The 7,533-nt window shown below is 37.5% G+C and overlaps 1 long non-coding RNA gene across 1 annotated transcript; it reads left to right on the top strand.

Annotated features, from left to right (window-relative positions):
- The first annotated feature begins 1,664 nt into the window (after nucleotides 1-1,664).
- LOC140603693 (uncharacterized) lies at nucleotides 1,665-6,490 on the top strand. Its single transcript, XR_012006654.1, has 2 exons — nucleotides 1,665-1,713; nucleotides 5,719-6,490. It is a non-coding gene; the product is annotated as an uncharacterized lncRNA (long non-coding RNA).
- The last annotated feature ends 1,043 nt before the right edge of the window (nucleotides 6,491-7,533 follow it).

Below are 7,533 nucleotides of genomic sequence, written 5' to 3'. Positions count from 1 at the left end.
GAGGCAAGGCCAATCTTTCCCCTGCAAGCTCAAGCTCATTAGCTCCGTGTTGCTAGCCTCATATGTGATCACTAAGATTTATTGTATAATATTTAGGTAGATCCAGTTACAATGTCCCTATTAACTCTGAAGGACAAGTTATTTGGCAGAAAACTGAATGCAATCCTCCCCCTTTGAGAGATTTAAATACTTGTCTCCCTAACCCCACTGGAAGAACAATCTTGTAGCTAATAATATGCTCTTTGCAATAGAGCTCTTTGGCTATTAGAGTCATTAATTAAAAGACATCTTCTCCATGATATAACTTTTGAACTAGCTGATCAGAAGCATTTATTTTTTAAATTTTATTTATTTATTTATGAGAGACAGAGAGAGAGGCAGAGACACAGGCGGAGAGAAGCAGGCTCCATGCAGGGAACCTGATGTGGGACTCGATCCCGGGTCTCCAGGATCAGGCCCTGGGCTGAAGGCAGCGTTAAACCGCTGAGCCACCCGGGCTGCCCTGATCAGAAGCATTTAAAGGTAAAATAAGGCATCTTATTTTCCAGTTTTTGATACCTATGTGGGTTGACTGCACTAAATCCAATTCAAGAACCCTTTGCTTTGGCTGTATCATATTGTGTATTTCAAACAGATGTTATCTGTTAGGTTTAGCGTTTTGTTGTACTTTGTGCTGGGGTTTCTCATGAATGATAGTGACCAATTGCTTTTTATGACGCTAGGCCATAAGACATTCTAGGTGTAGTAAGTTTCCTCATTTAATTAAAAACGTGGAAAGGACAAATAATGGTCTACACTCACGTTCTCCTTCACAAATACTTCACAGTCTTATGAGGTGAGTGGCAAAAATGAGTAATATATAATTTCAGTGAAGGAATTGAAGTTTGTGCATTTTTTTCTTGAATTAAAACAGAATCATGTTTTTTCTTCTATAATCACTCTTGCTAGCTTGAATTTTAATTCTGGATTTTGATTAATTTTACATGATAAAACTCCAGTTCAAAGTGGCCTAAATAAGAAAAGGAATTTATTAGTTAACATAACTGAAGAGTCTTAGAGTAGTAACATCTTCAGATATGGCTTGAGCAAGATGCTAAAACAGTGTCACGTGGACTTTTACTCTCTTAGCCTTCTTTGCTTTCCTTTATGGTGAGTTCCTTCCCAGGTAGGCTCTCCCCATGAAGTAACAAAACAGCTCACCCTATCACTTATCAACACCAACAGAAATTAAACCTTTCCTTCCCAGTATCCTAAAAAACTCTAGGATTGAATCTCACTGTATCACTGGGGTCACTTCTCCATTTCCGCCTCTGGGTTGGGGGTGGGAAGATAAAATATACTGATTTGTTAGATCAATCACTCCCCTGGAGAGGAGGAATGGGGCAGGTAGTGGGTCATACTCAATGACGTGGGCAGAGAGCAAGATGATTACTGAAAGACAAAATGAGATGCTGGTTCTAGAAAGAAAAATGAGAACCAAGCAGACAAAGATCAGTCAACTTCATGCAACAACGTGGAATGTTAGAAAAAGCATTTGTCCACTACACCTAACAGACAAACCTATGTTGTTTCCTGTTCTTACATGGCAATACCAGCAAGTACATTGTGGTGGTAATGTGAATTATAATCCTGTAAATCTTAACAATTTATTTTCTCATTTTATTGACAGATAAATTTTGAATAAGGAAGATAGCAAGAGAAAATGCAGAGAGAGTAAGTACTATATCCACATCCATATTGACTCTGATGCCATTATGGTAAACTTTGCTTAAATTTGCATCCAGATTCTTTTTAAGCCTCATCTATTATACATGTAAAAACAGATAAAGACATGAGAGCTGCTTGCTCCAAGACCTTTGAAGAATGAATTTTATGGTAGCCCATCTTTATAGGAGGAGAACCTCTAATCCACTGAAAAAACATTCTGGTTGCTTTAATTTATGTTGTTTGGGTTTATTTTGGAATTGTTCCCTCAGACTTCCAACTGATATCAGCATATCCTGTAGAAATTGCTACAATGTTATTGATTATTTGCAGAAAAATACAATTTGCAGAAAAATCTATGCTTTAAAATGAGGGTAGGAATGAATGACTTGCATTGCTTTATACATTCAATTGCCTTTTAGTGCCACAACATAATTCTAACTTGTTTAAGATTGTCATAGAATAAGATAGTTGATGTAGGATTTTTTTCCAGCTACTTGTTTAAATTATGTATTACTTTGACACATTTTTCTAAAGTGCATTATTTAGTAGCTTAACATAGATATATGGGCCATAGATAAAAATATCAACTAAATTAGCATGTCAAAAATCGGCAGTGTCAGGTCTTAGAATTTACTGGGGTTTGAATGGATCTTTAGCTAATGTATTAAGAGGTCTTCAAACTCAAACAGAATTGGAGTTGTGTCTGCTGTGTCTTCCAGAGGGTCAACTAGCTTCTTAATGCTATAAAGGTATCTTTCTCATTGCAGTTTCCAACCTGTGCTAGAAGGAGTAACAAACAGCTTGTTAGAATTTATCTGAGAGTACATAGACCTCTATGTGATAATTTAAGGAGCTCTGCAGTAAGGTACAACAGTTTCAGTGGCAGTGTCTGTTAAGGTCCATAGGATTCATAAATGATCTATCACTTTTTCACTTCATGTTTCTTGTGAAATTCAAATGAAATAATCTGAAAGTTTTTTGTAAACTATGAAACAATATCCAAAAATTAAATGGTGTTGGTATTATTTTTCCATGAACTTGAAGATTTTATTTGTTGCTGAAAATCATCCAAATTCTTTTTTTCCTTCCTGTAGCCTTCAGAGATAAATCAAAACAAGTAATGCTTTGTTTTATTCAATCATGTTTTTATTTGCATTTGATTTTTCCAAAGTCCAAGTTCTAGTTTGGTTTTAGATTTGTTTTGAGGGATTGAGTTACATATTCTATAACATTTTGGAAGTGTTGGGAATGAATATTTGCTCAGAGGATCTTGGGTAAAGGTTTATAGTATTTTAATAAGTAGATTTGACTGATCTAGGGAATCTATTTCCCATATCATCTAATAAAGGGCCAAGGAGTGAAGTATGGATAGGTAATATAAGAGGCCTCTTTGAGATCAGCCCTTTCTTTGTTTGGTAGATTCAGGGTATGCCTATTTGCCAAGTTTAGCAAATAAAGTAAAATACTGGTTAAATTTGATTTTCATACAAACATGAATAAATTTTTAGTGTAAGTACTGCCAAATGTTATGTCCTGTACTTTATCTGGCAACTGTAGGTAAGACACAGCTTTTAAGATTCTTAAAAGACTCCTAATCTACTTGAAAGGGACTATAAGTAGTCTTAACAAAACTGTAACCTTCAGGTGATCTTTACCCAAAAGTGAGATACTTTTTGCCACCTATAAAACAATTCTCTAGGTTGACCAGGGTCATCTGGGATGTTCTCATTTAGTGTCTCTCATGTAGGTGAAATTATATGGCTGCGGGGCTGGAGTGGTCTAAAGACCCAACTAAGCTAAAGATCCAAGACCTCACTTAGATAACTGGCTATTGACTGGGAGTTCAGCTGACACTATTGATTAAAGTCTCTGCACATGGCCAATCCTCATGGCTTATGCTGCTTCTGGCATGGTGGCTGTGTTCCAACAAACAGCCCAAGAATAAGTGTTTCAAGAGCTAAATCTTTTGCTTTTGCTTTCAAAATAAGCAAACTCAGCAATATTATTGATACCACAAGCACTCATGTCTTAGAGATGTCCAATATTGTTATAGCAGATGTTGCATGGCTTCTGCTCTTTAGGAACACATTTCCTTCAATAAATACAAATAGAAAGATAGAAGAGAGGTCGAAGAGTAGCAGCAAATGATTGAACAAAGGAGCAAAGGACAGGCGTGGAGGCAAGTTATAGACAGAGAAGTGGTAGCCAGGAGCAGCAGATCAGGGTACTAGATAAAGTGGGAAAGCTATGGATTACACTGGATTGATATATGGATCATCTAGGAAAATTCTGAGGATATAGAGAGCTGGGTTAATTAAGAAATACGTTGACTTCTGAGGAAGAAAAACTGAGAAACTTAAATACAGTTAAAAAAAAACTGTCCCCCAATTTTTTATACTTTAAACCCTAGAAGGGACTAAACTATGGTAAGTTTGTGGTTTATCCTTTCTTAAAGAAAATAAAATTTTGATTTTATTTACACACTTTTCCCATTTAAGTCTATGTCTAGTCACTTTAAAATAAAAGGCTACTTTCACTTAAATGTACTAAAAATATTAATTTAACCATAGAAAATTGCCTCTAACACAAATCTTCGTTTATATCTTGAATTACAACATTCAGTGCACTGCTGTTTTCCTTCCTTATTTCATGAATGTCCCAAGTATAAGCTGAGAGTCCCAAAGGCATTCAGGAGCTTGAGTGAGTCTAATTCCCCTCTATCAGAGTTTCTAATCACAAGTTCTTGACATGCTTAAGATACAATGTGTGTACAGACAATGTTTGATTGAGGATCCCTATAATTGTAGGTTAGCCCCAGAGGTCTCTTTGGTTAAATAAATATTAGGTCTGTTAGAATGCTACCTTTCCCAACCATAACACAGCTGCCTGCTGAGCAGAACAGTTGGTAGATAGGAAAGTAGTGAGTAAGAATATGTTCTACCTGTTGCTATGAAATGTGAAAGGAGGTAGCTGATAGCTTGACTTGTCCTGAGAGACTGCGGAATAGAAAGGTCAAGCAACTCAGTTGTACATTTGGTGTAAAATGCAACTGAGTTGTTTGTGAAAGGCAAGCCCAGAGGGAGACTGTAACAAGAGGGAGAAATGAGATCACTCTGTCCAGCCAGTGACTGAAGAATCAGGCTATGATCTTTGGGTCTGTCACTGTATCAGAAAACAGGACATTTCACCAACAGCATTCAGTAAGTGACCTGGAAAGCCATTGAGTAGGGACGGAAAACTAATGGGAGTGTACATTTCATCCCTCAGAGTGTAAGTGGCCCCGGGAAAAGCAAAATAAAGCTAGTGGTCATCAGTCAGCAATATAAGAGTCCTGTTGATGTGGCCCAGCCATGAGTAACTAGAAGAAAGTTTTATTTGGAAAAATGAGCTTAGGAATGCAAATGAGTTAAGGTGATAAAAGGGGAATAAGCAGTTTGACTCTACATGGCATAAAGGTTAAGATTAACCTAACATAGCATTTCTAAATAGCCTTGGAGGCAGATAGTAATACCTGAATATTTAGTCTTTAGTTTCCTTCTCTAAGAACTAGTCTTGACATTGGAGACATTAGATAATGTTGGAAATTTGCAGTGGATCTTGACTACATGAACTGTTGCTTTAACCTTGTCATATCATCACTGTGGCAGAAAACACAAAAGTGGTTCATTTGTAGGTATTTCAGACATCAGTTACTTGTCCTCCCTCACTTAAAGAAAAACAACTCCTAGAGGGTTACCTAACACACTTCAGACAAGTGTCTTTGTTTATCTTCCAGTGAAGATCAAAAACTCTTCATTCCTACGTGTTTGAGGCTGGGTTATGATAACTAGCTATATTTGCAGCCATGGGAACCAAATCCTAGCATCCTCCAAGTAGTCATTCTGATCATACTTCTCCTCGCCTCAGATGACCACTTAAAGGCAGAGGGAAGGATACCACTTCTCTGTCTTTCTTTCCTCTGCAAGAGTAGTTCAGCAGCTCCATTAAGGTATTCGGATTTCCAAATTTCAGATTCCATGAAGCGGCTTTTCAGGTTGGAACTCCACAGAGCAATGGCAGATTAGTTGACACGTCTGAGTTTGAGAGGAAAATGGAATGAAGCACATCACAACAGAAAGAAGATGTACCACGATCCTTTTTAAGACAGCTTCCGGCCACGTGAATCACTGAAACTTCACTGAGCATCACAATTACTTCCTAATCAAATTTACCCATGGGTAACCCTCAAAACATTGAAGGACTGGGACAGCCTGAGCCCTGAATGAAGGCTGGGGCTTGAAGGTCCCACTATGTGCCAGGTGTTAACCCTTGAGGTGATGGATTCAGGTGTCTAGATGTTCCTGAGCAGAGGCCGGCATTGGGCACCAGTGTGGCTTGCACGAGTATTTCAACATTCTAGCCATGGTGCTGTCTCTGCATACACCTGCATCCCATCATCCCTGCGTATAGCCTGTGCCTCTCTCTAAATGGTCTAAGACACAACAGAAAACAAATATCAGATGATCTTAATTTTGTACCTGCTGTGTTTCTTATGCAATTATGTAGTTAACTGCATTGTTTTCCTTGTGTGAAATAATCTTTCCCACCTTCAGTAAAGATTTCATGAACACACAGTGATTGTGAAAGCTTCCTGAAGGAAGGAATCTGTCATCTAAAAATATCATAATTACTACTCTCTAGTATGGTCTTTGAAAGATTCTTAAAGAATTTTTGTCATGTAACTTTCCTGACACAGTCATTAAAAATGCACATACTTAGCTGGATTCAGATTCGAAAGTTATAACTACTGCTACCCTCCTTCTCATTATTATTAGCATATTGTACTGGTGTTATTTAGAGAATATTCTAAAGGAAAGTTTAGGCTCAATATTTTTCACTGTCCCTAAGCCAAATATCTTTGAAGGAGTCAGAAATATACTCTTGTTATGTTTGTTGGTTTTACCACAATTAAAAAAAATGAATGATGGGCAGCCCAGATGGCTTAGTGGTTTAGCGCTGCCTTCAGCCCAGGGCGTGATCCTGGAGACCCAAGATGGAGTCCCACGTCGGGCTCCCTGTATGGAGCCTGCTTCTTCCTCTGCCTGTGTCTCTGCCTTTCTTTCTGTGTCTCTCATGAATAAATAAATAAAATCTTTAAAAAAATGAATGATGTTGGCAGTTTAGGGTTAGAGTATATAAGAAATCCAGGGACTTTCAATAGAAGGACATAAATAATTATACACACACACACACACACACAGATACCTGTATATTAACTGAGATGTGACTTGTAAGTATCAAAACCATATTACCTTGACTAATGGGTAAGAAAAAATATACTCTATCATATCGTCAGGAATATCTGAGGACATAGTACAGTTTTCACAGCTAGGCAACTTCCTCAGCAGAATAAGATGAGACTAACACATTAGCATTAGCACCAAAACCTAAACCTTTAGTTGATAAAGGAATGAAAAAATAAAACATGTACTGAAGAAGACAAACCTGTTTATCTCATCACTTAGAAGAGGTTTCAGAGGGAAGAATAAGTTGTGGAATTGGGTGAGCAGAGGACGATTTATGGAAGTTCACTTATAATCTCATCTGTGGTACTAGCCAAAAACCAAGCGTGAGTGACTTTACCTTAGAGTAGAACAAAAAGCCCTCTTGAATGCATATTGAGCTTCAAAACAAAGAGCAATGTAACAGGTGGCTACTAGATAAAAGTCTCCTGAAAGAACACTGTCATTAAAAATAACCTGAAGAGTATTTTAAGTACAGTGTACAGTCACTTAAGGAAGGTAACAGAGCCATTGACAAAGAATGACAGGGATGCTCAGCAAGTAA

The sequence above is a fragment of the Canis lupus genome, chromosome 14, assembly GCF_048164855.1.
Source record: "Canis lupus baileyi chromosome 14, mCanLup2.hap1, whole genome shotgun sequence".
Classification (NCBI taxonomy): domain Eukaryota; kingdom Metazoa; phylum Chordata; class Mammalia; order Carnivora; family Canidae; genus Canis; species Canis lupus.
Note: the sequence above shows the minus strand (reverse complement) of the source record. Positions and strands in the feature narration are given on the sequence as shown.